This window comes from Pleurodeles waltl, chromosome 10, assembly GCF_031143425.1.
Source record: "Pleurodeles waltl isolate 20211129_DDA chromosome 10, aPleWal1.hap1.20221129, whole genome shotgun sequence".
In the NCBI taxonomy this organism is placed as follows: Eukaryota; Metazoa; Chordata; class Amphibia; order Caudata; family Salamandridae; genus Pleurodeles; species Pleurodeles waltl.
Window position 1 is genome coordinate 378,310,598 of NC_090449.1, and position 15,523 is coordinate 378,326,120.

Consider the following 15,523-nt stretch of genomic DNA (forward strand, 5'->3'; position numbering starts at 1 on the left):
TGTACACCATGTAGTAAGTCCTGCCTGGGGAAAGGGAGAACAAAGAGGCAATTTCCCCCAGCAAGTGGCAGCTGTTTTTTTCTGTTGGTCTAGGGTCAGTGTAGGGAAGAGACTGACACACTCCACTGACCCATTCTGCTCGTTGGAATATAGGAGGTCGGGGAGAGGTTCACTCTTCCCTTCAACCCCATAATTTGTGACCATGAGGCTCTTGAAGTGGGGTTTAAGGTGATTAGCATGCAGGACCCTTAAAGGGTTCCTAGTAGTTTTGAGGTCTTGTACTCCTTTACCGTGTAGGACCCAGACCAGCAATCTTGCAGAGCGCAGGGCTCCATCACCCTCAATTTTTAGCCATGCTGAAACTCAACCAGAGTGGGATTATGGTCATACCGGTATTTCATGTCCTCCTGGCTGGCTTCCAGGTTCTCCTGGGTGAGTTTTCTGAAGCATGCTGTCTGCTGCGGAGAGCTAGCATGTAGCTGACTACATCCTGGGGCACTGTCCTGGGTGCTTGCTCCCAACCTTCCTTTACCATACTGAGAGGCCCGCTCACAAGATGCCCATACAGAAGTTCAAAAAGGCTGAAACCAACACCCTTCTACAGTACCTCCCTGTATGGCAGGAAGACATCCCAATTATGCCTCACGGGTCTGGGTAGGCCCATAATCATGCCTTTGAGGGTTCAATTGATCCTTTCAACCAACCCATTGGTTTGGGGCTGGCAAGGAGTGGAGAACTTGTAGGCTATACCACACTTTTTCCACGTGGCCTTCATGTAATTGGACATGAATTTGGTACCCCATCAGATACCACCTCTTTGGGAATCGCACATGGGTAAGTATCACAATCAATGCCCTGGCCATGGCAGATGTAGTCACTGTCCTCAGGGGGATAGCTTCCAGGTACTGGGTGGCATGATCCACCAAAACCAGAACAAATCTGTTGCCAATGGCTGTTTGGGATTCAGAGGTCTAATGATGTTGATTCCCACCCATTCAAAGGGGAAACCAATGACAGGAAAATGTTGTAGGGGTGCCTTGCACTTTCTCCCTGTCATGCCAATTGCCTGGCAGGTGGGACAGGACTTACAGAACATATCCGAGGCCTTCCTCATTTGAGGACAATAAAAATGGATGACAAGCTTGTCACAGGTCTTGCCTTGCTCCAGATGACCTGCCAGTGGCACATCATGAGACAGACCCAGTAGGAAAGCCCTCTAGCACAGGGGGACCACCAGCACATGTGTTGAATCAGACTTAGGAGCCTTAGGCTTGTTATACAGGATACCATTCTCCCTGTATATCAGGTGTTTGACATTGTCAGCAGGTGCTTCTTTCTGCACTTTGTACAACTCCTCACTGGTGGGACCCCCTTCCTTCTGTCAGTTGGACAGCTCAGAGAGGTACCCTAGTTTGTCACATTCTCCCCTGTAGGTACTGGGGCTTCTGCCTCAGGTTCAGGCTCCTCCCTTTTCATAATCCAGTAGCTGTAGCAGAGGTGAGTGAAGTATTTGATGTCCCTGATACTTTTGAGCAGGAGGTAAGCCAGCAAGCCTTTGGAATCACTTTGGTTCTGGGGATGTAGAGATGCAGGTCTAGTCCAGCTCACGCTTGATGAAGGGTGATACCCTGAAACCGGTCCCAGGATGCTTGTTTCCAGTCCAAGTAGGACCTGACTTGGCAGTTCGGGCTGGACTGTTTCCATGGGGAACAGGATCAAGACTGATTTGCGTACGGCTGGGTCAAAACTGGGGTAGCATGGTGAGCAAAAATACAATGGTTTAAACCTAGATCTTTGTGACTGGGGTCTAATTTTTTCATTGTTGAGCATTCCATCCATCATCTGTTCTTTTTGCGTAAGTTAACCTGAGGTATATGACAGGTGGGATTCCACTGCAAGACTACAACTTTAGATATTTAATAATCGGAATATAGGCTTCAGCCAAGTTGATGTGGTTCCTTAAGGATAGAACAGATACATATAATATGGGATAACAATTCTGTTAATGTTTAACAGAGGCAACAGTGTCTATCCAGATGTTCTTCAATCTATCATACCAATTGGCTCTTGGGGTGATTAGACCAAATCTTTAGTACATCAGCTGCCTTTTTGTTCCATCATCCAAGGATATTTAAAGTAGTCTGCAATGCTGGAGGAGGCACAAAGTGCATGGCCAAACTGGAGTGCAACTTATTGCTGAGTTCTTTCCAATCCTAGATACCAGATAGCAATGTTTCTATTCACAAATGCTTTAGCTTACTGAACTTTTAACCAAAAGAGAAGATTTTAGGATTGTCAGTATTGATCTTGATGGTGTTTCTGGGACAGTAACCAGCTAAATCATCTCCTGAGCGTTTTCCCCTACTGCAGTCTGATATAATAAAATAATATCATCTGCAAATTGCATAAAGTTATTCTCTTCCCAGCCAGCTTCACAGGCCACAGTCTAGGGGATGTAAAGGCCACAGACATATCTGTGATATATACATTGAATAACAAGGAGACTAAAATACATCCCTTTTATAAGCCTTTGCTCATCATGATCTTTTCAGATATATTCCATTTGAATGTCAATTTTATCTTGCCCCATGTGACACATTTTAGGCTTATTATTGCTCAATTATGCCCATTATTTACCTTGATTTACACTGTCATAGTTGCTACAAAAGTTGAAAAATGCAACATGCAATATTCTTCCTTTTCTTTCATTGCTTGGTCCACCAACATTGCCAGGGCAAGCAAATTATTATCTATATTGCATACTTTTCGAAACCCCATCCAAATGGTTGGGATCAGATGCTTCTCAGTCCCCCAACACTCCGGATCTGTAAGCAGGAGTTTGCATAGTATTGGCCAATTACATCTGGAAGTGCTATCAGCTGGTGTTTGGCCAGACTTTTATGGAATCCCTTATTATCAATTCGAACCAATAGTGAGGCAGCTATCAGAAACAGAAGTTGTAGCTAGGTAGGCATTATACAGGTGGCTGCAAGGGTGAGCCATTGTAGCTCCTGATATTTGAAAATGGCTGCATGGATGTCATTAGGCCAGGAGCTCATTAGTGAACATGGACCATTGCAAAATAGGAGATAAGGGCTGACTTTCCCCTATTTGTCATTTGACCATACAAATCTTTATGGCCCTACTGATGATCTCTGGCCCATGCAACTCCCAGTTAATTATTTGTGTTGACTCCATATTTGACTGTTGCTGTGTTGGGAATATTGTTTTGTAAAATCTGTGTGGAATTAATTATGATCTTTTGATTAAAATGGACACTTTCCAAACATGGGCTAGTGGAAAAATCCCTAATTACTTGAAAATCCATAATAGTGACACAGGTGTAGTCCAGCGAGGCCGAACGGTAAGGTGAGTTGTGTGTGTCATGTGCAGGTTGATCTGAAAAGAAGTGGCCAATTAAATGTCACAATCCCAGATTTAGCAGGTTATTGACAAGTGTCCCTTTTTTATCTTTTATGTGAGGTCTTGGTTGAGCAGGCTGCAGTTTCCAATAGACGTCCACCAGTTTAGGCAATGGACTCTAGGGGGCACATTTACAGGAAATGACACATCACTGCATTGCAGCAGTGATGCATCAAAAATACTTACGATGTGCAGAAATCTGTTACGGTGCCATGGATGGGCCATGTTTACAATATGGGGCACCATGGTGTAAGAACACAAGGTGCATCAGAAATTCTGACTCATAGGTGGGAACTTTACAGTAATGGATTAGCCCCAAAAGTGGAGCATAGCTGAATTTGACCTCAGAATTAACACAACTTCAAAATTAAGAGGTGCTGCATCAGTTTAAATTGACCCAAGTAGCCTAATGTTGTAGGCCCAATGTAAAAGACTGTAAAATTGTGGAATATCACCTTATACACTTTTATATGGGCCCTGAATGTAAGAGGTAATATATGCAGTATGTCTATGTGTCACATTACAATGGGAATAGTGTACTTATGTGTATGTAGAGACCTGAGAATGTGTGACACAGTGAATGACTGTGCATTGTAAGTGAACACATTAATATATTGAAATGTGAAGTGGCAATACATGTATTACCTACCTTATGTGCGTACTTACCTGTTGTCCTTTGCTGTACGAAGGCCTGGACTTGGGGAACCATTCCTCCAAGGAAAAGTGACATTCCTAACCTGACCCTTACAGAATGTACACATTGTCGCATTGCCTTGCTGCAGAGGACAACGGAATTTTAAGTCCATGGTCCCAACTTGGTCGAGGGGTCCTACAACATGATTGGCACATGCGTGCCAATCATGTCGAGGGGATGTAAAATACTAGTACAGGGGATATGAAATACAGACATATTCCAGTGTGTAAAGTGAATTCAGCTGGTCAGATTCCCATTGCAAAGCCAATGTGTAATTTTTACACCTGTTTATGGAGGCATAGGAATTTTAACTCCTTTTAGAGTCTGCACTAGGGGTGTACAGGGAGCTCAGCTCTGCTGGTGGAGCTAATGGAGTTTTTGGAACTCTGCGCTATTCTTGGAGGAGTTAGTCCAAAAATTCAGCTAGCCCCGCCAGTCTAGCGGAGATCACCCATTGCGCACTGCAGCCCAGTTATGGGCCACACTGTGCAAGCACTGTCTGACAACGAGAAGAGGAAGACCCCTTGGAAAACCCAGGTAAGTTGTTGTCTCTTTTTTTCCTTGTTTGTGCACACTTGTGCGCAAACAAGGATTAAAACAGCAGCTTTTGCTGCCTACAGCCCTGGCCTGAATTCAGGTCAGGGCCATTGGCAGGGAAAACAGCCATTTCAGGCCTCTTGTGCACCAGCCTATCCCATGTGCACACGGCACAGGTTGGTACACACAGGCCTGGCAGCTTTCGCTGCCTACATGCATGGCCTGAATTCAGGCACGGTCATAGGGAGCGAAAGAAAGCTGATGGTTTAGGCCTCTTGTGCACCAGCCTGCCCTGTCTGCACTGCACACATGAGAGGCCGTTGCACAAGAGACTTGAAATGGCAGCTTTCATTGTCTACGGTCCTCCCTTGAATGTGCCCCATCGCGGAAGTGCTAAGCGGGGTCCAGTCTGGCTAACCAGGCCTGACCCTCCTAAGCGCTTCCAAGATCTGGCACATTCAGGACTCCGTGGGTCATGTAGCTCTTCCTCTGTGAAATTCCAAAGAGTTTTTATTCAACTCCACAGAATTCCGCAGAGTCCGACTCCGTGAATTCCACTCAGGCCTAGTCTGCAGGTCATTTGCTAATGATCCATCACTTCCCAAAAAACTTGAAAATATAAATGTGTCAGTTCTGTGTGGGATTTTAAGAGGAAATTACTACCTTGCACATGATTAACACTGCCTGACTGTTGTAGCGCAGGTAAAAATATGATGCACAGGAGAGAAAAGTAACACATTATGCCTAATGCCTCACTTTGCAAATATGGGGCACTGAATGCAGCCCTGCTGCATTTAATAAAGTGATGCGATAGGGGTGCAACCTCCTTGTAAATATGCCCCTAGGTATCCAATGCAAAAATGTTTGCATTAAAATCGCATGTGAGTATCCACATGGCATCTGGATAGATTGCCCTTATCAGAATAGCTAATAGTAAAGCTACTGTTGTTTCCTCTTTCTTTACGCTATTTGAGTTGTCATAAATATTAAATATTTGTTAGGGGTTTACCTTTAGTTGCGCTGAACTTTTCCAGGCTTAATAGAACCATTATTTTATCAGCACCCTTCTGTTGGTTTTAAAGCTATGGAGTTGTGAATATATATCAAACCTTTACGAGGAATAGCCTCCATACTTTAAGGATGTGGTGGCACTGGGTGTAGTCCGTTAGGGGGGTGAAACATTTATTCCATATTTCCTGAAGATATGCTATCAAAATCATTCAATATGTTTAGATTATTTTGATAGCAACACAACATATGGATGAGTCCAAACTGGGGTAGCATGGTGAGCAAAAGAAGGATGGATTCACCCCAGACCTGTGAATACGGGTGAGTGTTTGAAAAATGTCAGCATTCTGTCCATGATCATTTTGTGTTGCTAGAATACTTCAATACCGTTTATGCCCTTAGATTCCAGGAGCAAAGACGCATACAGCTCTTCTGCTTAGTACCATTCCACTTAGGGTTGATTTTGGAGTATCGGCAAAAGCCTGGTTCAGTTTTCGGGTGTGGTGACAGAGCTGATAGCACATGCTCTTATGCTGCATTTGGCCTCAGTTTTTATTTTTAAATTAGAGTCTGCTGTAATATAGTCCGCCACTTTGGGACCATGTAGTATTGAAGTAATTACAGGGCCACTGGTGTCAGATGAGCCTCTATGGTGTATTTATCGGGGAACACTCTGACATAATGGAGCAAAAACTGTAGGATGTTTTGAGAGTGGACGGACTTTCCTGACCCCCCACCTGTCAGCTAATTAATTATGATTTTTTTTCCTACTTGGAAATGATTGTTCCACAGGTAAATGTAACTTCCAGACGCTTAACTTTTGGATTTTCGTTATTCTTGCCTGCAGTAAAGGAATTAAAGCTACTTCCAAATATCTTTTGAGGTACTCAAGCTTGGAAGGCAGTACAAAGTTTTATATTCTTCTATCTGTTAAGAATATCTTCCCATCCTCATGAGAGATACTCCTGTTAACGCAAATATATTAATTAGAAATTATTAATGAATGTTTGAATAATGAAAAATGTAGAAAATGATTAACATAGGAAAATAATGTGCACGTTTGAAAATGTGCCCTCGAAGAGTGGCTACCCAGATTCACTAATTATATTAAAAAAGTGACAAAAAATGTTGAATATTGAAAATGTATAATCATAAAGTAGTAAGCTTAACTTAGCCAAAGTTGTGGCCTAGTTTTGCCAGGCCTCTTGCAGAAGATGAATATTAACGTTCAATGTAGAAATGCTGATGTGCTAAACTGACTGTGAACTATTAGTTGTTTAATAAAAATCTGCTCAACTACAATCCTATGTGTGAACTGACGGACAGGAGATGAGGGAATCAAAATTTGTATCCAAGACTGTATAAATCATTCATAGTGTACTTTCCCAGGACTTGAACAGTGGAGACACTGACTGGAGAAGAAGATGCATCATTTTTGATACCTGACGAGCCCGATGATGAGAACATGCGGTGTCTAAATAGATTTTCTCTTAGCTAGATGTTTTTCCAAATTCGTGTTCTAAACTGTTTTCGCATGAAGTCCCACATGCTTATGCTAATCTCGGTTAGATGAAAGGTTCCTATTCTAAGACATTAACATATACAATGACAAATGATTGACAGACTGATTTGCTGAACTCTGCTACTCATGCTGATTCATATGTTAACTTACGCCAATGCTTTAGAATGTATTCTGTCTCATGTTTTGAATAGATTATGTTTTTGGAGGTTACTAATTAATTAATTTGATTTGATTTGAATAAGGTTTGAATTAATTTCATGACTTAGTATTGTAACAAATAGGGCATAAAATTGATAAAACGTATACTAAGTTGTGGTTATTCATGACTAAAAGGTCATGGTGTGATGTTATTAACTGATGACTAATGATTAGCTTAATGGTGATTGATTTTTGTGAATTGATTATTGAGAAACATTGGTCACACTGTAGCTAGGATACTCAATGTGAATCAAAAGGTTCATCGACCTACACGCGTCCCCTTATAAGTTTACTTATTGAGGACCAGGTGCGCTAGCACTCCCGTCACAGAATCACACTGACTTCCTCGGTGCTTTCCTTAAAGTTCAAATCTGAGACTTTCCTTCTGTCTATATAATCCAGGAGGCTGTATGTCCTAGTTGTTGAATCATCTGCCACTGTACTAGCTCTCCTTTTGGATGGTTATGGACGGTACCAGCTTGTGCATAATTGCTGCGATTAAGCATGATGTTACATGTTCCGGGACGTATGCCATGGGTTCCTTAACCATCTTATAAACCTTTTGGTTCATAGGGATGTTCACTATTCTTTTAACTTTTTCATCTTCTCTTGACCTTTTGAGGTGTTGCTTTTGTGAGTGGAAGGTGGTATTCCATTCACTACACGACTCGCAGGCCAGGAGATGATACAGTCACTTATTTTTGTAATTAAATTGTTTTGCAAACTAGTTCTAGCAACTGGTTGCCAGTGACTAACTATAGGAGTCACTGATTATTAGCAAAACACACAATTTGCCATTACTATTGATCTCGTTCTGATAAGGGATGAAATCTTGTACCTTGACCTCATTATGCTGCTTAACGATCCCCTCTCCACTGTCAATTAGGCTCCTTGAAACCCATTTGTTGATATACAGTCTCCTTTAGTTTGTTATTAGTCCCCCCTTGATGCTTTCCATGACCTTAGGTTGAAGATTGGCTTTCAATATGTTTGTTTATTTGATTGAAAATCTGGAAGCACATCTTGCCCAGAAGCAGATGGTCTGATTGCCTTTGCAGGACCTGTATTTTTATTTCTTTGTAGTTTTTGTTAGTCGCTAACTGGTTTTCTTTGACAGGTTTGAGCAAAGCCCCTCGTCCATTGCTATTTCGAGACATCTTCATTACTGATGTCCTGGGGGATGCTTGATCAATGGCTTTTGCCATTGTCTTTCTGATCAATCTATTTTGCGGGGTGTTAGCTGCTACTGTACCAGCATCTTCTGGGGACTGTGAAGTCCCCATTTGTTTTTCTAAGCGGTGCCATTTCCATTTTTTAATTTTGGATTATTGTTTCTATGATATCAGGTAGTGTGGACAATTTGTCAATCACTGGCTGAAAATGACAGTACCCCTCAAGCGTCTTGTTTTCAGGTTGCACTTTGGAAACAAGATTATTCAGATTGATCAGTTTTTTATCTATACACATAGTATATGGTGCTGGGGTTTGCAGCACTGAAATCTGTGTTTGCAACTTATTTGTATGCAGCTGGGCTATCTGAACTATTGACCACAAAACTGAGTTTAGGGTTGACAATCCCAGGGAATGTTGTTCTTGATATGTCCCATGTCACTCCATTGATGTGATCCTTCTAAACAGCATTGCACCTTTGCATACTTCATAAATGTAATTTATATTAACCTGGCATAAACATAAATATAAAATCATTTTACTGCAATAATAATCAAATGATTCATTTCATACGTCCACCCATCACCAGACTGTATCAGGTCTTCTGTCCTGGCTATTTCTGTTTTCACAAACATATAAAATGGACATATCAATGCTACATCAATCCATGAAGCTAACCACAAAAAAATAAAAAATCTGGAGGAAAAGATTCTACCCACAAGTTAGTCATGCATAGACTAACAATTATCAGTGCATTAAAAATAACGCCTCCAAATCCTTTAGGTATTTCTACAGAGTTACAAAACACTATTAAAATAGCATTTACTGTAGTCTCACAGTCTCTGAAAATGGGAATTTCTTTGAAAATAGATGTTTAATACTCCTGTATTGTGATAAAAGCAGCGAACAAACGGGCAAAATGAGTCCCATCAAGTCTACATTGAAAACATTTACAATCCTCTCTACACACACACACACACACGATTATATGACGGAACACCGAATTAAAAACAACTACTAACCTTAACAACGAGGTCGGAACACCGACCTCGTCCTTACTACTAATGATTTTACCACGAATGCCTTAACAACGATATTTCGTTGTAAAGGCATTCCTGATAAAATCATTAGCAATAGGCACCATTCACCCTACATCCCTCACCCCACCCCCCCAACCCCACCCCAAAACCTAAAACCCGCTGACCCCCCACCCACTCCCCAAAACCAAAAACGCCCCACCCCCCAACCCCACCCTAAAACCTAAAACCCCCTGAACACCCACCCACTCCCCAAAACCAAAAACGCCCCACCCCCCCAACCCCACCCTAAAACCTAAAACCCCCTGACCCCCACCCACTCCCCAAAACCAAAAACGCCCCACCCCCCAACCCCACCCCAAAATCTAAAACCCCCTGACCCCCCACCCACTCCCCAAAACCAAAAACGCCCCACCCCCCAACCCCACCCCAAAACCTAAAACCCCCTAACCACCACCCCCTCCCCAAAACCAAAAACGCCCCACCCCCCCCAACCCCACCCCAAAACCTAAAACCCCCTAACCCCCACCCCCTCCCCAAAACCAAAAACGCCCCACCCCCCCAACCCCACCCCAAAACCTAAAACCCCCTGACCCCCCCACCCCCACCCCAAAACCTAAACCCACCACTTACCTTCGCCATCTCCCTTCTTTGTACCTTAACCACGCATGTTCGTTGTTCAGAACATACGTAGTTAAGGCACAAAAATACGAAGTCGTGGTTAAAAAAAGCGTTCTTACGCTTTCGTTAACCACGACTTTCGTAATAAAAAATTCGTAAAAAAGGATGTTTCCCCACACACACTGATGTATTCTTCAGGTGTAACATAGATCTTGTACTGTTTTAAAGCACTGAAATTTGACAATAGTTATATTAACATAAGTTTTACTCTTTAATACACTCCTTCCCACATCTTCTGCTATCCGCCCTCCCCAACGCTTTATTGACTATTCACAAGGTGTACCATATTGCTTTTTCCCCCTCAATGAGCAGTTTATATTTTTTCAATTAAGCCTTTCCGGATTATCTTCATCAGAGTCTCAATAATTGTATAGATTTCAAATCTATGTCACCTGAAAATATTGAAAATACTTGAAATAAAGAAATCTATCATTTAGAATAGTTAAAAACGTTTTTGTGAGGTATTTCAATTATGCCTTGCAATTCGAAAATACTGTAATGATTATTGCCAAAAAATGACTCATATCACAAGTGCCTGTTTGAAGATGTGGTACAATGTTTCAATCCATGTATAATTTGGGCAAAAACTATCATCATAGATTTCAATATAGCTGGTATATTGGTAAAAGTTAAGGGGCATACTTAAGAGCCTTAGCTCCTCCTTGCGCTACATTATTGTCATTTTTTCCATGCTAATGTGGCCCAACGAGGCCAAAATCGCAGGGCCAAATTTACAAAGTAATTGCTCCACTTTGTAACCCCTTGCATCACATTATGCCTGTGCCAGGCATGATATCTGCAAGGGGGGCGTTCCCCCATTAAGGGGGGGGGGTGAAAAAATGGTGCAAAGAAATCTAAAACATTTATTTGCATCATTTATTTTGGCATTATTAATGTCTGCTCAGAGTAGGCATTACAAGGGGGCATGCCATTGTTTTCAATGGGCTCCTTTGTATTGTTCAGGGTTAGCACCAAAATGTTTAAAGACCAACCGTCAGGCAGGCTGTAATGAAAAATAGCTGTCACGTCAGCATATTAGGTGACTGTTTTCCTCTTGAATTAAAATTGGTGGGATGTCCATCATACTTTCAAAAGGCCAATGATAGGGCTCTAAATAAAGAGTAAAGAGCATTGGTGACAGTGCCACCCTTGAGTACCTTTTGTTATGCTAAAGCAATCAGAACACTCCTGCATGCAAACCTACTTTTGTTGTTAAATTCTGATAGAGGACCTAGATTCCACAGCCCTTGTTTTGCCAAGATGGACCAAAGATACAGCCAAGCGAACCCTTTGAATGCCTTTTCAATGTCCAACTGGATCATCAAGGCTCCCATCCATGGTGCTTCTTCTCTGTCAAATAGAGAATAGGCATATTATTATGAGCTGTGAAGTCAGATTGTGAAAAATACGTGCTAGGTGAGCAACATCAACTGACTAATCACATCTGAAATTTAGTTTAACAACATTTTAATAGATTTTAGTGTCTGAGTTCATTATTTAGATAGGACAATAAGAACCAAAACTATGCAAACTTTAGTTATTTTAAAGAAGGGCTCCAATATATGTTTCTTTCCATACAAGAGAAATGTTGTAAACATTTTCATAAAAAATGCACAATTGAGCTTGAGGATTCTTTATAAAACGTCAGTGGTATTGAGTCTGTCCCTGCTGCCTTTTCAATGGTAGGGTTTTAATTGCACTTGCACTTTGAACAGTACATCTATAGCGTAAAATATGTTGAGGTTATTGCCCCCTACCCTGAGCCATGGTGCACCGTATTTTAAGTACGACACACACATGGTAGTGGTAGAGAGGCGCAAGGGGCCGCAAGAAAAGTGCTGCAACATGTAATGTAGCAACTATTTTCCTAAAACTACCTCTAAATGTTTTAAACAATGTTACCAGATAATATGAAAGTGGTGTACTTTCTTAAAGCACACATGCTTCTGGAATGAAGATTCAAAAGTTGAAAGTGTGGCTTACTTTCAGTACTGTTCTCTGAGATCCATAGGGGGCTATTTCTCTTTGACATCACCTAACACCTGTGAGATTTTATTACCCACAGAAGCCCAAAAGTAGATCCTGAGATTCTGTAAAGCCCACCCACCCTCAGCCATTTGTTGTTTAAAATAACATAGTGCCATTCGAGTTTTCATATATTCCCTGATCAATCTTGATCACAGATTTTAACCTTGCAAAAAAAACTTGCGGCTACAAATAGTGGTATATAAGGAAAGACATAAGAACTTGTGAGGAAAAAATATTGTTATAATGGCATCTCTGCATTATGCTAATCGGACCCCTTTCATGATTAGGGTATGAATCGTGGAATTTCATATTAAGGATTAGTAGTTCACATCAATTATCTGATCTATCTCAGGCTAAGTGACAGCACCCAGATATTCACCTTTCACCTTTGAACAGCAACCGTCAGGCAGGCTATAATGAAAAATAGCTGTCACGTCAGCATTTTAGGTGACTCTTTTCCTCTTGAATTAAATTTGGTGGGATGTCCATTGTACTTTCAAAAGTCCAATGATAGGGCTCTAAATAAAAAGTAAAGAGCATTGGTGACAGTGGACACCCCTGAGTACCTTTTGTTATGTTAAAGCAATCAGAACGCTCCTGCATGCAAACCTACTTTTGTTGTTAAATTCTGATAGAGTACCTAGATTCCACAGCCCTTGTTTTGCCAAGATGGACCAAAGATACAGCCAAGCGAACCCTTTGAATGCCTTTGCAATGTCCAACTGGATCATCAAGGCTCCCACCCATGGGGCTGCTTCTCTGTCAAATATAGAAATAGGCATATTATTATGAGCTGTGAAGTCAGATTGGGAAAAATACATGCCAGGTAAGCAACATCAACTGACTAATCACATCTGAAATATAGTTTGCCAACATTTTAATAGATTTTAGTGTCTGAGTTCATTATTTAGATAGGACAATAAGAACCCAAACTATGCAAACTTTAGTTATTTTAAAGAAGGTCTACAATATAGGTTTCCTTCCATACAAGAGAAATGTTGTAAACATTTCTCCAACATATTCATCATCTTCTTAAAAAATGCACAATTGAGCTTGAGGATTCTTTATAAAACGTCAGTTGTATAGAGTCTGTCCCTGCTGCCTTTTCAATTGTAGGCTTTTAATTGCATTTGCAACTTTCTTAAAAGTAATAGGAGACTCAAGCATAGTCAACTTCTCAGAGTCTAGGGGAGCCTTAATAAATTCCAACATGCAGATGTAGTAGTCATCAACTCATTCTCTTTTTATTTCAAGGCAAGAATGGTTCACATTGTTTCACCATGTTTAAACATGGTTGATCAATGTTGAAAGCATAATTTAGATTCATGACCAAGAGTTTTCAATTCTTTTAAGGACACAGAGGAGAATCTAAAAATCATTAATAACACCTATCGGAAGCAAATTTGGGAACACAAGGCTCTGAGAAGACAATACCTTTGGGCAAAGGCATTATTTTTAAGTAAAAAGAGTAATTGACAGGGGTTCTGGAAAATGGTGAATGGACTGAATAAAGCTCCAATTACCTTAAAAAATTATAATATTTCAAAATCGATTTGGATTCATTTTCTAACACATCATTTCAACCATACTAAGGAAACCAAATAAGATTTTGTTAAAATGGGAGGCATGGAGGAGATTTGCGCACAGGTGAGGGAGAAAATATGCCTCTGGTGTTCATACGGTAGTAAAAGAATTAACATTTTCTGTGGCTCAGATTACTAGACAAATTAGGAAGAGTAGGCAGGCGGGGGCACCCGGCCCAAATGGAATCCTGAATGCTTTATATAAAATGAACTCGGGATTTTGGGCAGAAAGGTTGGTTACTGTTTTTAATAGTGCTTTAGAGCTTGAAACCATACCAAAATTTAGGAAAGGATTGATAATTCACCTGATATACAAAGGAGAAAATCACTCCTGTCCTGGAAATTATCGTTTAATTACCTTAACTGACACTGAGGCAAAATAGTATGCAGGTTTACTCTTGAAGGACCTTCAAATCTGGGCTACTGAAAATAACATTATTCCGGCTAATCAGTCAGGTTTTGTGAAAGGGTCAGGGACAGCAGTTAACATTTTATCCCTGTCTATGATTACAGACAAGTGTAAGCAAAGAAATCAACCTGTGCAGTGTTGATTTTAAGACCTCTTTTTCCTAGTACAAAGTAACCAATTATGGGAAAAGGTAGCCTCCTGGGTAATGCCTGTTCAGTTACTAAATGCCATACAGATGTTATATACTGAGACTTGGGTTAGAGTGAAGATAGGGGATGGTTCCTTCTATCGAGAAAAAGGGAGTCAAAATAAGGCCATAAGCAGGGTCGCACACTTACGCCATATTTCTTTAATCTCTTTCTATCAGACTTGACTGTAAAGCTAAATGAGGTAAATGTGCACCCTCCAAAGATAGGAGAAATGTTTAGCTCAAACCTACTTTATGCACATGACGTAATCCTTCTAAATTAAAGAAAAGTAGGATTAAGGCGGCTTACTGACAGTCTGTTTTAATATGCTGAAACAAATGGAATGATAATAAATGAGAAAAAAACAAAAGTGATGGAAATAAGTAAAAAAAATACAGAAAACCTATAAGTGAGACCTGCAAGGGCAAGAGTTTTTGTAGATAATATTTATATATTATATATATATATATATATATATATATATATATATATATATTTATATATATTTTTAGATATCTGGGTGTATTAGTTGATGGAAAGGGATCCTTTTTACCTCAAAAGCTTTACAGTGGAAAGGAAACTCCCTGTTGCTGGCTTTCCATTCTTTGCAAAGGTCAGTAGATGGCCGAGTTATTGGCCTCTTTTACAAGTAATAGCTGCAAAATTAATGTCAAGTATCAGTTAAGGATACAGCTTTGCGTGGTAGAAACACCAGTATTTGGAATGGGATTATTGCAAAAGTTTTTAGGTCCCTTTTCCATCTTCCTAGTAACTTGTTTCAGGCACAAGTTAGATTACAGTTTGAAAATCTGAATTGAACCATACCAAAAAAGAGTATCTTTTGCCTCTGCAGAGCATGGTAATGCAGCAGGCATGGAAAAAACACCTGAATTGAGGATGCCAGAAGTCTTACCAATCTCACCATCCAAAAAAGGGTCAGAAAGTAACTTGAAAGTGTTTTATGAATCTGTTTCTGAATTGCCATTATTTGTGGAAGAGTTAGAGTTGCTGAAAATGTGTCTCTAGCACAGGCCAGAAACATCAT